Source organism: Columba livia, chromosome 1, assembly GCF_036013475.1.
Source record: "Columba livia isolate bColLiv1 breed racing homer chromosome 1, bColLiv1.pat.W.v2, whole genome shotgun sequence".
Lineage (NCBI taxonomy): Eukaryota > Metazoa > Chordata > Aves > Columbiformes > Columbidae > Columba > Columba livia.
This window is the reverse complement of record NC_088602.1, coordinates 4,734,987-4,752,552: the sequence shown is the minus strand read 5'-3', so window position 1 is coordinate 4,752,552 and position 17,566 is coordinate 4,734,987. Positions and strand designations below refer to the sequence as shown.

Genomic DNA, 17,566 nt, shown 5'->3' with positions numbered 1-17,566 from the left:
TGCCTCTGTCCTGTAAGATTTCCTTCAGAGAGAGCATTTTGTAAACTCATCTTTGCTGGAGTCCCTGTTGATAAGGTGCATTTGTTCTTTGTCTGCTTCTGATGCCATGAAGCTGAAGTGAAGGAAAACTTCAGCGTTAGACAGGGAGATCAATTTGAGTGAGTGGCTCCCTGTGGCAGAAGTTTATGTTAGTAATGTTGTTGCTTCTAGCACTAGGAGATGTCTCTTGCCTGTTTATCATTGCATTCACATAATTGCTTTGAAAGTTTAATAAGATTAAATCTTATTAAACACAACTGTGTTTCCTTCATTTCACTCAAACAGATACAGTACTTTTTCTATGGGGGGTTACGACATCTTTCGTTTACTTATGTTTTATACTTGAATACATATATTTTTCCAGCATAAGAAGAGGTGTTGAATGGACTGCTTCTAAGTAGTAGTAATAATTGAGTTGAGGGAGATGAGGTAATCTGGTAGCAAAGCATTAGTATGTTAGTTGAGAGGTGCAGTCTAATCCTTTTTATGCAATTATTTGTGTTGCGGTCTTGATCTGATTCCTGTTCTGCTTGTCTACATCCTTCTAGTTGTCAATTTACAGTGTAAACACTTGTGTGTATGGATGATCATTTCACTGTGGCATGCAATCAGATCTCAGATGGGATCTCTGACCCTAATGTAATACAAAGAATTAGTAGTAGCCATGATCTTGTAATGATCTTCATATTACATGAACATTAAAAGTATGTTTCACAGCACTGTTACAAGATACAGTAGACAATTATTAATTTTACTGCGTAGTAAATCAACAGATAGTTAAATGCCTTGCCTGGTATGACAGGAAGGCTCTGGATTATGTGAAGGAACTAAGCAACATCTAGGCCTCTGGACTCTTAAGTCTGTACCTTAGTCACGAGATCAAAGTGAAGTATGGACCCCTGTCCCCCAGATGCTCCCTCCAGCCATGCTGGACCCAAGTTGAGTCAACTGAAGCTTTAGAAGTTTTTATGGGGGTGGGATGCGGGCACTAAGTGTAAAGAGATTTTCTTTCCTCCGTAAGTTGTTAGGCATCATAAAATAGTTTGAGTTGGAAGGGACCTTCAAAGTGCATCTAGTCCAACCAGATCAGGTTGCTCAGAGTCCTGTCCAGCCTGGCCTTGAATGTTTCCAGGGATGAAGCATCTACCACCTCTGTGGGCAAAGTGTTCCAGTATTGTACCACCCTCATTGTTAAAATTTCTTCCTCATGTCCAGCCTGAATCTCCACTGTTTTAATTTAAAACCATTACCGCTTGTCCTGTTGTAAAACGCCTTTCTATAAAGTCTATCCCACCCCATCCTTCAAGATGGATAATCAGAGGTAATTGAAGGACCACATTGAGACACCGGATCTTTGAAACAACTTCTGTGTGAAACCTGCCACTTCTCAATTATTCTGTTTCTACCTTTGTCTGAGTTTCAGTCTGTTGAGAGGTGCCATGTTAAAGGCTCTGAAGCCCGAGCTTCTGTGTCACCTTTAAACAAAAATTGGTTTCAGGTCAGATTCAGCCAGCACATAACTACAGGCAACTGCTAATTTTCTGTGATGCCACTAGTTTCCCGGAACTGAAGCTTTTCTTATAAACACCCATTTTCTCCCACCTCCTCTGATTTCTAGCCCTCAGGATTTCAGAAAACAATTCAGTATGTGACTGAAATGAGTTTTCAGAAATCTTGGGAAAAATAGTTCTGAGAAGCATGAGTGCTTGCCTTGCTTCTCAGTGGGTAATATTTCTGAACTTCACAAATGAGATTGTTTCATTATAGTTGGAATATCATTGAGGGATTGGACTAAAGTGCCATCACAATTTCCTAGTCTGCCAGTGGCCAACTAACTGAACAATGACAACTTTGATAGAAAATCTTTGATGGAAAAACTGACAGGAGCAATAACAACTGTGCTGCTTAGATAAACACATTTTTAAAATTAGATCTATGTGGTTATCCACTTGTCAAGCGCTTATAAAGAAGCCAGAGAGCAGTAATACAATACAAACAAAACATATGAAAACAATAAACGAACAATATTTTCAGGGCTAATTTTCAGGCAAGGCAGAATCTGCTAATTGTATTTACTGATGGCATAATACTGGAAGGTAATATCAAAACAATAGAGGGCTGGAGCATCATATAGAAAGCACTGCATAACCTTGAGGAATGGAGTTGTAGGAATTCAGTGAAATTTGACAGTATGAATCACAAAGTCATAAGGAAAAAATATGTTGATTGAAGAGAGGAGATTTGCAGAAAGAGTAGAGGTAAAACATCTGGATGGAGTTGCCAGCTGCTAATGTACTGCGAACCAGCACTAAGATGTGCCCAGATGAAGGCAAATGAAATCTTAAAATGTCTCTAGTTGCTGTCTTGGAATACATGGGGCAAGCTAATGCTCTGCAGAAAGACAACCTGTTTAATGTAAAATACAGTGTTGACAAAAGAACAAATGGAAAGGCATAAGCAAAAAATGTAAAGTAGGAGAAGATTTCTAAGCAAAAAACCAAACACATTTATTTTAAGACTTTGCTTCCCATGCTTTTTAGTAGCAGAGAACACGAATTCATGATTCAAGGTTTCCTTTGCAGTCATGTTATCACTTAGGTTCGTAGAGTCACGGCTGAAACACGTGCGGGCTCGTTTACTGTCAGTAATCCTTTTCCCTGCTAAAATGTATCCAACTCCAAGAAGCCTGGGAAGCAATCTTAAAGAAAAGCCAAAGTCAAGTTACCAGTTTTTATCAAGGTTCACTAGAGCAAAAGTGACTCTGCCTAATTTGTCTAAGCAATAAATAAAAATGGGAAGAGTGGATTTTAATTAACGGGGGATCAAACAGAGGATCTTTCTTAGTCTGTTCTCAGAATCTTCAGCCCACCCCCTCAGAAGTCAAATCAGACCCAGGTAGGATAAGGCAAAACTGACTTACATGTTAGAGCAAAACTGAAACTGAAGGTCAATAAAGGGATACAGATGTATGTTCTCTTTTATAAGTAAATATACTTTAAAGAGACAGAGATTGAACCTTTTTTTAATGAGGTAGGACTTAAACCTTGGTTTTGTAGGATTCTATGTCAGTGTTTGCAAAAGTACTCATTTCAGTTCAATTCCACAATCTCAAACTGGTAAACCACCAATCACAAGGATAATAAATACTTAAGATTCCAAGACACAGACTTACAATGAACCAAGGAATTAGGCTTGTAATACTACATGGAAAATGAGTCCTGCTGGTTCGGATGAAAAGAGAATGTGGAGAAACAAACACTTGTAAATGCAGCTTTCGTACACTGAAGGATGCAATGCATTAAAACATATTTAAAATGTATTCAAAACATAATAATCAGCTGCATGGATCCCCTTGGGTGAGGTATTCAGCAAGTGCACGTGAAAACCTAATTCCCTCTCTTGGTGTTTACAATCTGAGATGAATCTGATGTCAAGAGTCTGTAGACCATAAGCTTGCAAATTTCTTCAGAAATGTGACTGATATCTTACCAGGGTAATCACAGCTCATATGGAGACCATGAGAAAGCATAATTTGCAATAAAAGTTATTATTTTCCTTTAACCACTTGTAATGGGGCCACTGTCTGAGGCTACGTATTTAGTTTTAATTAACCTTTATGTTTTTCATCCAAGAGTCTGTCTGGGGCTGACTCATCCCTACTTTCCCCTGAAATTTCAGCCAGAGCTGTTCAGTTGTTTCCCTGTGTGAAAATAAAAGAATAGGTTGTTTTTCAGTTTTAAAACATCTTAGAAGCCTGGATGCTTTTGTGTTTTTTTCCAGTTTGGCAAAGGGATGGATTGTGTGTCAGGACTATGTGAAAATTGACTTAAATGTGACCAAGTCAGAACCCTTTGAAAAAGAATCTCGCTTCTGGTGTTCTGGGGAGATGGGCTGAACTTCAACAGTGAACTGAAACAGTGGGTGGGAAAATGACAGAGACTGGATGAGGAGGTGGTGGGAGAGAGGGGACATGAACAGGAAACTAGGACTGGCCTTAGGAAGGTGTTGGATTGGCTGTGGGGGAGTAGAGACACATTTACCTAAACAGTCTGGTGTGCGTGGGGACAAATATATCAGACAAACAAACCAGAAATGACAGGATGTAGGGGAAGTGAGAAACTGAGACTGAGCAAGAGCTGTTCCCTATAGGACTGGAGAGATTATTTCTCCCCCTTCTAGGGTATTATAAAAATAAGGAAAAAATGTTGAGGTTTTATAATGATAAAAATCCTAGAAAAAGATAGAATAAAGAAATGTTTTCTGTCTTCAGGTTTGTCCAGCTTGCAGTGACTAAGGCATTGAAACATGCATGAAATAAGGAGGAAAAAAAAGAACAGAGCTGCTGTTCCTTTGAAGGGCAGATTACTGCCACATCCCTGAGACACCTAAATGATGGTTTTGTACCTTCATCTTGGTAAGATCTCTGTTTCAAACGGAGATTCAGTTTACTTAAGACTCAGACTACCTACATTTGCTACATAAAGACAAATGACACCAATCCCCCCTTGAGCGAGTGTTGTTCTTTTTGTGAAACAAATGAGGAAACAGAGCTGTGGAAAACCAGCACCAACTCAGACAATTAAAATCCATTAGAAGGTATATATGCAAAGGGCATTAATTAAGGTGGTGCAGCTGACATTCACTTTGGCATTCAAATGCTTAGATTTGCTAATTTCATTAGTGTTCTAGCATCCTTTGTGTGTTTAATTAATGTTGTATATTGTTTGTATAGAGGTAGATCCTGGAAACCCTGGACAAGTATTGTAAGGCTTTGCAGTCACAACATATATATAGCTGTCAAAAGGCCAGATTTTTCAGTTACTACTGACTTGGGCTAAATTTGAAAAAAAATGAGACTTATGAACTTTGTTTTGGGAACACAAATAGCGGTGCATAACCACTGACTTGTCTATTTAGACTGTGCCTTTCAGAACAAGAGACGTGTTATCTTTGTAGAATTCGTACTATCTTGTGTTACCACCTTAGGGCTCTAAATTCCGTGGTGACAGAGGCGGTTAGCAATCATTTGTAACATAAAACCTTTTAAAATCCTTAAGCCCCGCTGGTGCATGTCAGAACTCCCCAGCTGGATGTTGCAGGCTGAGTGCTGTTAACAGACAACAGAGATTGTCATTTTGTTTCACTAGAAATGCTTGTGGTTTTGAACACATCCATTCTTCTCCTTCCCACTGAGCTCAGAGTCATTTGGCCAAGCAGTAGTGACCATGAAAGTTTCTGGCTTCTACGCATTTCTTACAGTATTAGATAAGCCGCTTGGTTTTGTAACACTTGAAACAGCTCGAATCGTCTTCCCTGAGAACGCCTGAGTGACTATCGCTCATCTCCTCAGGCAGGCAGGCGGTCAAGGACACTCTGGCTGTCTTGTTCTTCATGCTGCAGTCCCCTCTGACTGAGCTGGGGAAATGGGGCTTCCTCAGGTCAGGGAGCTTGTCTGAGGAGCTCTCTCCCCGTGGATTCCAGCCATCGTTCTGCTCCAGCAGTCTGCATGTCTCCGGGTAGAACTTTTCAAAGTCAGTACCATTTTTGGCAGCTCTGTCTCCCCCTTTTCCTTTAAACTTACTTGCTGTGTTTAATACAAGGAGGTTGTGATGTCCATTTAAGTGTCTACTGTATCCTAGAAGCCTGGATAAGAGATTTAATTATAAGAAAAAAAAAGCTAACAGTAGGCTAAATCTCTCATGGTCTGATTGCGTGGAAGTCTGTGGAGTTACACCTGGAATGACTCTGATGTAATGCACATGGCAAACTTGTGACTGACAGGAGAATCTGGCTCAGTTTGCAGGCATGTGGATGAACTGCAGGATCAAAACTTTCTGTTCCAATTGAAATACCAAGAACAGCCATCTCACGCGCTCAGACAAACTTCAGTTTCATCAGCTGCCTTCTTTTGATCTGCAGTAGGAACCAGTGATCACACCTTAAATGATTACTTTGTTATATAAGGGAGAAGTGCTAGTGTAGATGTTCCTAATAATGTCCCCCTACCACAGAAGGTGACACCACAGCAAACAAAAATAGTGGGCACAGCTAGCAAAGCTGTTCTCTTGCAATCAAAGTGTAAATAACACTCTGACATTGCGATTTCACTGCTGTATAATGCTTTTTTGGGGATTGCATTGCAAGCAAAATGGCAAATGACTTCAAAGAAAACCCAAATCTCTGTAGAGGTCTCAAGCATGTGCTAATTCTTCACTGACCAACCTGCAGAGCACCCAGCAAACTGCAGCTGAGCCCGTAAACCTCTCAGACTCACTAATCTGGCCTTGATGGAAGCGGAGGCTTTACAACAAAGCTGGAGGATTTAAAGGCAAGTGGAGATCAGGTAAAAAGTAAAAGGAGTTAACCAAAATACGCAGTATCACAACAGGGCTATATATTTATTTTGTAAAATAACTGAGTTTTGACGAGAAAAATATGATCTCTCAGGTCTTCAGTGAAGTAGTCGATGTGTTGCCACAAAGAAAACGGAGTCAAACGGGCAGAAGTGAGGATTATGGCAAGAATGATGACATAAACAGCCGAGTTCAAAGTCCCCTACTTACTTGTGATTTTTCATGATTGTGTCCCGTGAGCCCATTGAACCCGTTGTTTTGTGCCACGTTATCTGCATCAAGCTAACAGGCAGTAAAGGAAAGACTCATGGAAAACATGCCGCTAAACAACAAAGGGGGTGAACCATATCCTGGGTTTACCAAGCTCTGTCTGGGTTGACAACTAGCAGATGTTTGGGTCACTGTGTTTGTGGGCATTTTTTGAGGCCTGTGTGATTTGGATACGCTGAATTGTCTATGATTGGATGAAGTGACTGAGTGCTTGACATGCTTTGCTGTTAAGCCCTGGGCAAGTACAAAGTCCACTCTCTATATAGTGTCTTTAAGTCTACAAAAGGTCAATTTCTAGTATTAGATGAAGTAGACCAAGACTTAATTAGCTGTTTTGGGAAGTGTTTTGCAGAGTGGACCTAAAAGGGAAATCTCTCTGTCAGCCTTGGTTTTGTCTATCTGATTTGTGCACCGGTATCTAGATGTGCTTGAAAAAATGCTCTGGGAAATAGGTAGAAAATCCAAGTTCCTTGTTGGACTGGGTGGGCTCTCTCCCAGCGTTTGGAATGGGTGAAGAACAGGACAGGTAGGCTGGGACAGTCAGAAGGGAAAGGGTCCATCTGGAAGGAGAAGTAAGTTTTGGCAACACAGTTTGTTGGACAAAAAAGCAGAGTCTTTCATTTGACAGTGACTGGCCAGACAGGAGACTTGTTTTGTAGTTGGAACATGCTAGAAGCATTCCTCACGCCATGCAAAGAAAGCAGTAATTTCAGCTGCGTTTCTGCTCACCTAGAACACCTGAAAATAACTGCTGTTTAAGAAAAATCTTGGAAGACAGAAGAGGAGGGAACACTTTGGAAGTGGAGAACTTCCTATACAGTTTCTGAGGATTGAGGTTGCTTGCTGAGCTGATTTATTTTTGTTAAGTAACTTAAGTTTATGTGTTTAAATTTATTTTCCCTTACTGAGTGGGCCTTATAACCTTCTGCTGTTTTTGTGATCTTCTTAGTCATCACTTTGTCTTACAGGGTTTGGGGAAGAAAACAAGGAAAAGATATAGCCACTGGCAAGCTCTGATCTGAATTTGTTTAATAATAGCATCCTGTTTACTTCTTTTTCATGTTTCCCCACACATATTCTGTTCTGCATTTACTTATGCATGAGAACGGTCTGCCCAAAGAAACGTAGCTCCTATAGTAGGAAGGAACCATGTGCAGTTCCTATATAACCTAACAAAAGCTTTAGTGGACTTATTACTGATGTGAATATAGTAGTGAATACTCTGAAGGTGTTTTTTTTAATAGCTCTAATATGTATATACACATGGTGCAGAACAAATCGGAGGTTAAAAAAGAGTTTATGAACTCTTGGTATCCTACTCTCTGACGTAAATGACTATGAAGGATACCGGACAGAGGAGAATCAGGCCCACTGAGCTTATTAGGTCTTTTTCCTGGGTATATTGACGATGCCTGTTTGTTACAGAGATCAGTCGTATACTTGCGATGTTGGATGGTTTTCTTCCATTTGTACCCAAGGATGTGCTGCTTCTAAAACCAAAATAACTCCTGCTCTCTTTCATACCAGCAGGCAGTTGGGAAGTGTTTGTATCATGCTGGAGCTGTGAGTTTGGCCTTCGCAAATTATTATTGCTCATAATTAATGGTGGTGCCTACAAGCCATGGCCTTGCCATTGGGGGGTAGTGATAAAAACACTGGATGCAAACCTTGCTCTTGGTCTGTATAACACATGTGGTTTGTGTATTATTTTCAGGTATGTGTATTTAAGAGAATTCGAATGACTGTATGGCCTAGGCTAGGTGTGTATTTAGTCTGCTTAATTTTTAAATCTGAAGTGCAGCAGGCAGAGATTGTGGCAACCTTTGTGACTATGCGGTGTGCACAGTGTAATCACAGAAAAAACCCCTAAAAACAGAAAATGTCAACTCCTTTTTTTTTGTTGTTCATGAAGAGAGAAAACACAATGAAAAATTACGATGATTAGAAAAACAAGCGTCATTTCCAGCATACCAACTGCTTCCTTGTGGCTGAGTGGTACGATGGCATCATCCTTAGCCTAAATTTTATTGTGGTGAAAAGGAGGCTGCAGTGTTATTTTTATGGATGTTGTTAAGTTCGTCCTGTCAAAGGACAACATGGGAGAAGACATCATGGTGTTTGAGGGAGTTCAAGAGTAGATGGTCATACCTGGCAGACCGTTGCTTTAATCCACTTGAACAAGAAAATGTGAGAACCAGCCCACAGAGAGTCTCTTTCTGTGGCTGCAATTTATGTGATGTGGGTTTTTTTTTCCCAGTGATGTTCTCTGACAGAAATATCTAAGGATCAAAATATGAAATTTAAAAATGTGTCCTATTGGAGTCTGGCTGTGTAGGTTCACAGGCACGTTCCTCCAAAGTCACCAGCCAAGTGATTTCTTTCTGGCTGGGAAAGTTTCTTGCACTCTGAATTTTCCTCCGAGCACACCTGCCAATGCTGAACTGAACACACATCACAGCACACACAGTCACTTATGTCAGGAAACAAGTGAATCACCAAGGGAGCAGCAGCACTGCAGTGAAGCAAGGGAGCTCAGACGAAGACTAGAGCTCCCTTTCCTTTGGCCCTTAGGCTCCTGTATCAAAAATAGCGTGGTCAGCAGGACAAGGGCAGTGATCCTTCCCCCATACTCTCCATTGGTGAGGCCACACCTGGAGTATTGTGTTCAGTTCTGGGCCCCTCAGCTCAGGAAAGAGATTGAAGTGCTGGAGCGGGTCCAGAGAAGAGCAACAAGACTGGGGAAGGGACTTGAACATAAGCCCTATGGGGAGAGGCTGAGGGAGCTGGGGTTGTTTAGTCTGGAGAAGAGGAGGCTTAGAGGTGAGCTCAGCACTCTCTAGAACTACCTGAAGGGCAGTTCTAGCCAGGTGGGGATTGGTCTCTTCTCCCAGGCAGTCAGCAACAGGACAAGGGGGCATGGGCTTCAACTCTGCCAGGGGAAATTTAGGCTGGATATTGGAAAGCAATTCTTTGCAGAGAGAGTGGTCAGGCATTGGAATGGCTGCCCAGGGAGGTGCTGGACTCATCGGCCCTGGAGGTTTTTAAACTGAGATTGGACATGGCACTTAGTGCCCTGATCTAGTCAATGGACTGGAGTTGGACCAAGGGTTGGACTTGATGATCTCTGAGGTCTTTTCCAACCCAGTCGATTCTGTGATTCTTTTTGGCCAACTAATTCCTGAATTGTTTGTCACGCTCTGACAAAAATCTGGTGGAAGTTTTCTTGTCCATATTTCCTTGGGCACTTTCATCCTTATTTGCAATTCCCCTTTTGTCTTAACTTCAGGCATTGATGGATATGCTCTGGTGAGTATCGCTATGGCAGTTTAAGGTCTGACTGCTTATTCTGCCCCTCTGGTGTGGGTTATGCTTCACATCAGAGCTGTCAGAATGAATGCATGCTGGGGCTTCTAACCTGAAGACAAAGCCAAGCTTGGAGATAGATGACAAAGAGGCAGGAGAGTTAAGGCACTGGATTTTGGAGTGGGGCAGCCAAAATGCAGGCGCACTTTTCCTTCTGCTGACTTTGCTAGAGGGACAGGACCTCCAGCCTGAGGTGACAGCTAACAGCTGCAGAATGGAAACATGTTAAACTGATGCAGCTGTTGCTAAGTGACTGAGCCAAATTTAGCATTTTAATTTAGCAAATTAATTTGGCATACAGGTGTTAATTTATTACCTTAACTATAAATACATTTATGTTCCTTTTTTTCCTCTTTGCATTTGAGACTGCCTGGTAATAATGGGAGAAAATTAATTTGAATCTCTAATACTGTCTGGTTTCACCATTCTTTCCTAGCTGATGCCGTGGTATGGTTTATATCATGCCATCTGATACCTAAATTGCAGTGTTCCAGTTTGTACCCATTACCCCTTGTCCTACCATTGGTTGTCACCGAGAAGAGCCTGGCTCCATCCTCCTGACACTCACCCTTTATATATCTGTAAACATCAATGAGGTCACCCCTCAGTCTCCTCTTCTCCAGCTCCAGAGCCCCAGCTCCCTCAGCCTTTGTGCACACAGGAGATGCTCCACTCCATCATCTTTGTTGCCCTGCGCTGGACTCTCTCCAGCAGTTCCCTGTCCTGCTGGAACTGAGGGGCCCAGAACTGGACACAATATTCCAGGTGTGGTCTCCCCAGGGCAGAGTAGAGGGGCAGGAGAACCACTCTCGACCTACTAACCACCCCCCTTCTAATACACCCCGGGTCTAATACACCTTCATTTGCAATGAAGAAAACCATGTAATACTTGAATCGCAGGCTAGTTTCTGTTAGAAGCAAATGAAATAATTACTTGGAAAACCAATCAGGAAGCATTCAAATCTTCCTTGGTGACATGCCTACTTTAGTTTTATAGCTTGCTTCCTTCTAGATCGCAAACATCAACGTTAAGTTCAGCCCAGTGTTGTGAAAGTGCTTACTCGGCATTTCATCATCAGAACGAGCACTGCTGGGTTTGGTGATACTGCTCCTCTGCCAATGTCGAACGGATTTAGGCATAACAACCCTCACACGCTCATGCCGAAACCTGGTCGGTTCTAAAACAGCATGTTAAAACAAGAGCTTTCAGTTGGATGCACTTTGCTTCGGGGATCGGCTGAGAATTCAGCGACCGATACAGATACCTTGCAACCGGATACCCATGAGAATGAAAGAGCTGAACTGAAGGAGATTAAGCAGCTCTTTCTACTTTCTCCCCTGTGAAGTGTAAAGAACTGAGAGCTTCATTGTTTTCTAGCCACTTATTAAAGGGGAAAAATGATTACTTCAGCACGGTCCTCTTGAATATGGTTTTATTAAATGTGCTCTTCAGAAATCTGGGCATATGTGTAAAAAATAAGAAATCTCCCATACACAGATTTCACAGCAGAGCATTGTCCATCACATAACTTAAAAGTTCCCAACCCCAGTTCCTGGGAGCGAGTAGCTTTCCCACACTGTTTCAAACGCAGTCAGCATACATCAGCAGTTGGCTCACTTTCTGCACTGTTCTTTGAAAATTATTTACCTTACGCCTCTAGGCCCTTTTTCTCTATACAGACACTTACATATTCCTGTCTGAGTGGGATAAAGGCCACCGTCAACGAGAGAATAAGTTTCAATATCATGTTTCTCTTCCAGGCTGCTCTCTGCTAACATAAAGCCGTCGGACAGAGGTTGCCCATCTGATGCAAACTGCAATATTGAATGTTTCTTCCCTATGGTTCACCTGCCTGCCGAAGACTATTTCTTTGTGTGACTGCATTGAGTCAGGGCTGTTCCACTGCATTTGTATCTGCTATAACTGGAAGCATTCAGAGACATTTTAAAGGATTGATCTAGGCTGAGAACAGAAGTGGGAGACAGGAATGCCTGAATTCAAGAAGCGTAATTGCAGTAGTTTTGCTGCATGGCCTGAGGCTACTGCTTGAGCTCTTACCTCATTTTCCTCATTTGCAACACTGCTCATAGGATGGTTTGGTGATTAATTTATGCTGCTGAAGTTAATTATTTGGTAAGAATTGAATAATTTGGTAAGAATTTCTACATATCCCAGAAAATGTCGCAAAAGCAAAATAGCCAACCCCAAAACTATTAATTAACAAACCCACATGAGATGATGAGATGCAGGACAGAAACCTTGACAGAGAAATTATTGCCAGGTACAACGATGCATTTTGTCTAAACCGAAGATCCTAGATGAGGTTATTTTTCCACGACTAGGGCAACTTGACATTCTTCTGATTCCAGAGCCAGCTTGACAGGGCCAATGGCATCCTGGGGTGTATTAGAAGGGGGGTGGTTAGTAGATCAGAGAGGTTCTCCTGCCCCTCTACTCTGCCCTGGGGAGACCACACCTGTAATATTGTGTCCAGTTCTGGGCCCCTCAGTTACAGCAGGACAGGGAACTGCTGGAGAGAGTCCAGTGCAGGGCAACAAAGGTGACTAAGGGAGTGGAGCATCTCCCGTGTGCACAAAGGCTGAGGGAGCTGGGGCTCTGGAGCTTGGAGAAGAGGAGACTGAGGGGTGACCTCATTAATGTTTACAGATATATAAAGGGTGAGTGTCAGGAGGGTGGAGCCAGGCTCTTCTCGGTGACAACCAATGATAGGACAAGGGGTAATGGGTACAAACTGGAACACAAAAGCTTCCACTTAAATTTGAGAAGAAACTTCTTCTCAGTGAGGGTGGCAGAGCCTGGCCCAGGCTGCCCAGGGAGGTTGTGGAGTCTCCTTCTCTGGAGGCATTCAAGACCTGCCTGGACACCTTCCTGTGTAACCTCATCTGGGTGTTCCTGCTCCATGGGGGGATTGCACTGGATGAGCTTTCCAGGTCCCTTCCAATCCTCGACATTCTGGGATTCTGTGGATGTAAAATCAGGGGATGGCATGTTCCCAAAACCTCAGTTGTATCCTGTGTCATTTTGGAAGATCTACATGTTATCCTAAGGCAGCCAGTGGAAAGGCACAGGGGCTTGTATGCTGTTATTCTGCAGTTCCTGCATGTATATATGAGGAAGCAATTGGAAAGGATTATGCAATAAAAATAATTTGTCAAGATTTCCTGTGTCCTGCAGAACAATCTGTGACTCATCAGCGATTTGGAGAGCACTGAGATGTACATCATATCAAAGGAATTCTGCAGGGCCAGCTCTCTTGGCAGGCCTGAAATGATCTATATCTCCAGTGTAACTTTGGTTTTAGTGTGACCAACCAGTATAATTAAATTACCAGTGTCACTGTCCTCAGTCAAATTGCCCTTGAGATTTTTATAGCTCCCTCTATTGGATTAACTACCAAAGCCACTCTTTACCTGGCAACATGGATGTTCCATCTCTCCAGCTTTTTGATGAGCTAACAATTAGAATTATCTTGGTGTTTTTATGATACTTTGCATGCTCTGGGTCTCTACATTTGCTGAAGACTTTTACAAAGTTGCCAAGAACTATCTCAAATTCCATGTAGTTTTCTCAAACCAAAGTCAGCTACTCTATAATCTTTGTGTGATGATCCACTTAGTCCACCTTGGACACGATGCAAATAGGTAGAAATGAAGGCTGGTGGTTTCATATTTGCACAGCTTGCTAGTGAAGCATCTGAAACGCCCAGAGACCGCACGTCTGTCAGCGCTCTGCAGTTTTTGGTTGCTACCCATGAAACCCAGGGAGGCAGAATAGCAGAGATAAGGGAAAGCACAGGGGAAGATTTCTCTCTGCAGTTTATTCTCCAGGGTTTTGTTCAGTCCAGTTTTAAATGGCTCGAGCTACTGAAGTGATTCAAGCTCTGACATTTTGGCAGGGTGTGAAACGCAATCTGGCAGAGGTGCTGTGGCTGAAGGGCTGGTTTTGTTCTCTCTGAAATGTGTGGCAAATCTCTCCCTGGCTTCAGTCAAAACAGGATCGGCTCCTCGGAGTCATTCAGTTTGAATAAACTCAGCAAAACCAGCAAAGGAATCTAATTTTGTTATACCATTACACTGTTACAATCTCTTCCGGGCTCACCCTCCTCTGTTTAGTGTCATCCAATGCAGACGAGACTTTCTGTGTGGAAAAATGAGCTGCTTTTGTTAGGTTTTGATTCATAAAGTAGCCCTAGAGTAGTAGTCCCTGTCTGATGTCTCATTCAGACTCTTGATTACCTAGCTTTTTATATTTAAAGCCTGATACTGGAAGTGGAAGCTCTCCAGAGGCGTACTTTAAAAAATCAATGAAGAGAGGAAAAGCTAATTGATTTTAAAATTATTTTTATTATTATTTTCTTTATAAGATAGCCCATTAAACTTGGGCAGCCCCTAATGCAAGGTAAGTTCACTGCAGCCCGTTTTACGACACTTTCAGTCATCTCCCTTATTGCCTTGAAGTTATAATCATAGAATTGTTGTGGCTGGAAAAGACCTTTAAATAATATAGTTCAGGACAATTTGGATTAATTTCACTTTCAGAAGTGTTATTTATTACTGTTCAGCAGGAGTTGTTGAGCTCAAGTTATGTGTCAATCCATTTCTACTGTGTTCTCCCACGTGCTCACAGACAAGGATCATAGGTCACAGTAAAACAGACAGAATAAAATGATTAGAAAATTATAGGACAAAAAAGTGATTCTAAGTGTGTGTTATAAAACCACTGCAACTCCGAGTTGAATCCCTAAGGAAAGCCTGTCACAGACTTGTCTGTTGGAAACACTGTTCTGGGCAGCAAATTTACATTTTGGGCAACATTCTGCTGTTTTTTTCTTAATTCTTTGTCTTGAAAAGATCCTACCACACAATATCACCGACCAGAGCCACTTGTATGGGCAGCTGGGCAAGACACAGCAACCACATCTCATTCTGTGCTTTCTGCAGGTATTTTGCCAGCCCGGAGACACGCTCTCATGTGCTTGAGATGTTTGTCTGCCTTTACCGTGCTACTTTCCGCACTTCCTGCACCGTCAGCAAGTTCCTTCATGCTCCAAAGGCCCAAGTGAATAACCAGTATTTACAACCTCCCCTTTTTCCCCCTCCACCTCTCAGCGGTGCCCCCCAGCTCTCCCTGGGTGCCTCATTCTTCATCTGCAGCCTGTGTTTTACACAGTGGAGTTGCTGTCGTGCTTTCCAGTTAAGATAGAGCACTCATCACTAGATGAGCGTCTAGACTGTACGTGTATCCTCGCCTTAGCTTGGCTGGGTGGGATCAGGAAGGAAAGGGACTTTTGAAAATGAAGCGAATGATTAAGTGAACGTGGAGGGATGGGGAAGTGGGAGAAGTAGGACTAGATATTTAAGGAAACAGCTGAGGAAGAGGCAGGGATGCATACAGGGGCTTTTTGGACTGCAGGCAGAGGGAAGTTCTGATGCAGTGAAGTACAGTTATGCCGGTAGCTGGGAGACTAAAAGAGGAAATTCTGACTTTAGCTTCATGCCTGCTTTTGGAGCTCATTGGTACCGGTTTAAATATCTGAAAGCAGTTACGGCACTTGTCTCCACAAATTCTTGCACAACATAGGATTAAAATGTCAATGGTCAGATCCTGGTATGAAGTTGCATAGCTCTAGTGGCTGACCCAATGTGTTTGATGCTTATGCCCTGCTCCCTGCCCCCCAAAAAAGCTTATGGCATTTGAATATGTTTTTTACTGAAAATTACCAGTGGCTAATCATATTTTTGCAAGAAACAAAACTCTTCAAATCATTGAGAAAACACATCAAATCTAAGTCAAAACCAGGATCCAGTACAACTCCACAGAAACTTACAGTATAGGGTAAAACCGCCCCTATCTTCTTAAGCTTGAATTAACAGCATGCCTCAAAACTGGGATATTTGTGCTTAGATTCAGCTGTTAGCTAATGAATCAAAGACTGACCTCATTGTTAAGCCATTACCCATCTGTATTCTTTGACTTCCAGAGATACACAAGGCTTCCAGAATCGAATAGTCACTTGTGGCTTCCCTGGATTTCACCCTGACTTGCTGCCTGCTCACCAAAGCACCGAGTGCTCTCCGCTGTCTCTCTGTGATTTCCTGGCTAAAGGAGATCTGGAATGTAAAAGTGTATTCATCGCCAGAGGTTTTACCAGATTCCAGGACTTCAACGAAGCAGTAAGAGATGATTTAAAATTGGAATGGCATGAAGATTCCTCTCTGTTTTCAATCTACTACAGAGTAATTTAATTAATAAGCAAGTAACCCTTAAGGAGGACTTGAATGATTTGGGATTTAAACATCCAGAAAAAGTACCAGGTTGCAATTGCTGTATCAGACAGATCCCGGCTTTTTACTGTGAGCCTCTTGATAAAGAAACGAAGGACCAAGTGGCAAGCGGGAACATGTCCAGAAAGACGCTCTAACCATTCATCCAGAAACAACTGGATATAGCCAAACACAGAGAAATGGTAGTGCATAAGGTTTTCGATTTCAGTTGATAAAACTGCAGACAGTGCTGAGGTCAAATAAGTGTAATCCAGAGCCAGCTTTGCTAAAAGGGTGGTCCTGGTTCTTACCCCTGTATTTGAACTCATTCTAGGCAGAGGAATCTTAGCAAACCTTTTTCCAGGATGGTAGGAAATGCGTGTCCACATTAAATACCTACCAGGTGTAATGTGCCACTTGCATAGATTTTGGAACTGGTTCATTTGTGATGGGTATTACACATTATCTAACATCAGGATCATTAAGATTGGAACCAGGTACTGTTGTCTACCAGTCAGGTGTTCTGGCCCTTTCATTATTTCGCTATTTTGCTTTTCTGGCACTAAAACACCCTGAAATTTACTGAGGAAATGGAAGATTGTTACTGATGTGATTTTGTGTGTTTAGAGAAAACATTTACTCTTGTGAATCATAGATTTGTGGCCAGAAACACACTCGCTAGTACTTTAGCCTATTGTGTTATCTGGACAAACTAGGATAGTTTTGATTTGGAACTGCTTTACATGCATTTTGCAGAGCTATACATGCTTTTATGATATGTAGGGCAGTGCTGAATCATAGTCTGTCTTATTCATCACTTCACACCACTATAACAAACATCATTTTGCTGGACTGACTTCTGATTTACTGGGTGAGAAACCTCCAGGCAGTTGTATGCTGACCCACCATCACCTTTACTTTTGTTTGCTGTTTCTACATCTTTGCAGCTAGATATGTGGCTGAAGAGCTTTGTAATTGTCTATTGTATGACTGTATAACTCTTCTTATCTTTTTTTCTTTTTCCAGTTCTTTCGTGATGACCAAGACTTGGAGACTTGTAATTAGTTTTCAAGTCATTCATGAACTCTGGTTTCTTCCTTGTAGGCTGAGGCCAATTTGTCTCTAATTGCCAGAGCACATTAAAGGAGCGAACAGATGATTGCAGGTGACTAAGTTGGTAAGTCATAACAAGTTACTGTCCCTCAGCTGAGATTTAGCTTCTGCTATTTCACATGTTACGTGTTCCCCTTGCATTG

The 17,566-nt window shown here is 42.0% G+C and overlaps 1 protein-coding gene across 3 annotated transcripts in view; it reads left to right on the top strand.

Annotated features, from left to right (window-relative positions):
- PAK1 (p21 (RAC1) activated kinase 1) overlaps positions 1–17,566 on the top strand; it is a 109,446-nt gene that overhangs the window by 6,666 nt on the left and 85,214 nt on the right. For 2 of the 3 annotated variants that reach the window (XM_065076735.1, XM_065077309.1), the window contains exons 2-3: positions 16,028–16,220; positions 17,415–17,487. The gene's annotated coding sequence lies outside the window, so the exon portion shown is untranslated. Of the gene's footprint in view, positions 1–11,786; positions 12,160–14,987; positions 15,106–16,027; positions 16,221–17,414; positions 17,488–17,566 lie in introns of all 3 variants that reach the window. The other variant, XM_065076889.1, reaches the window with a different exon arrangement.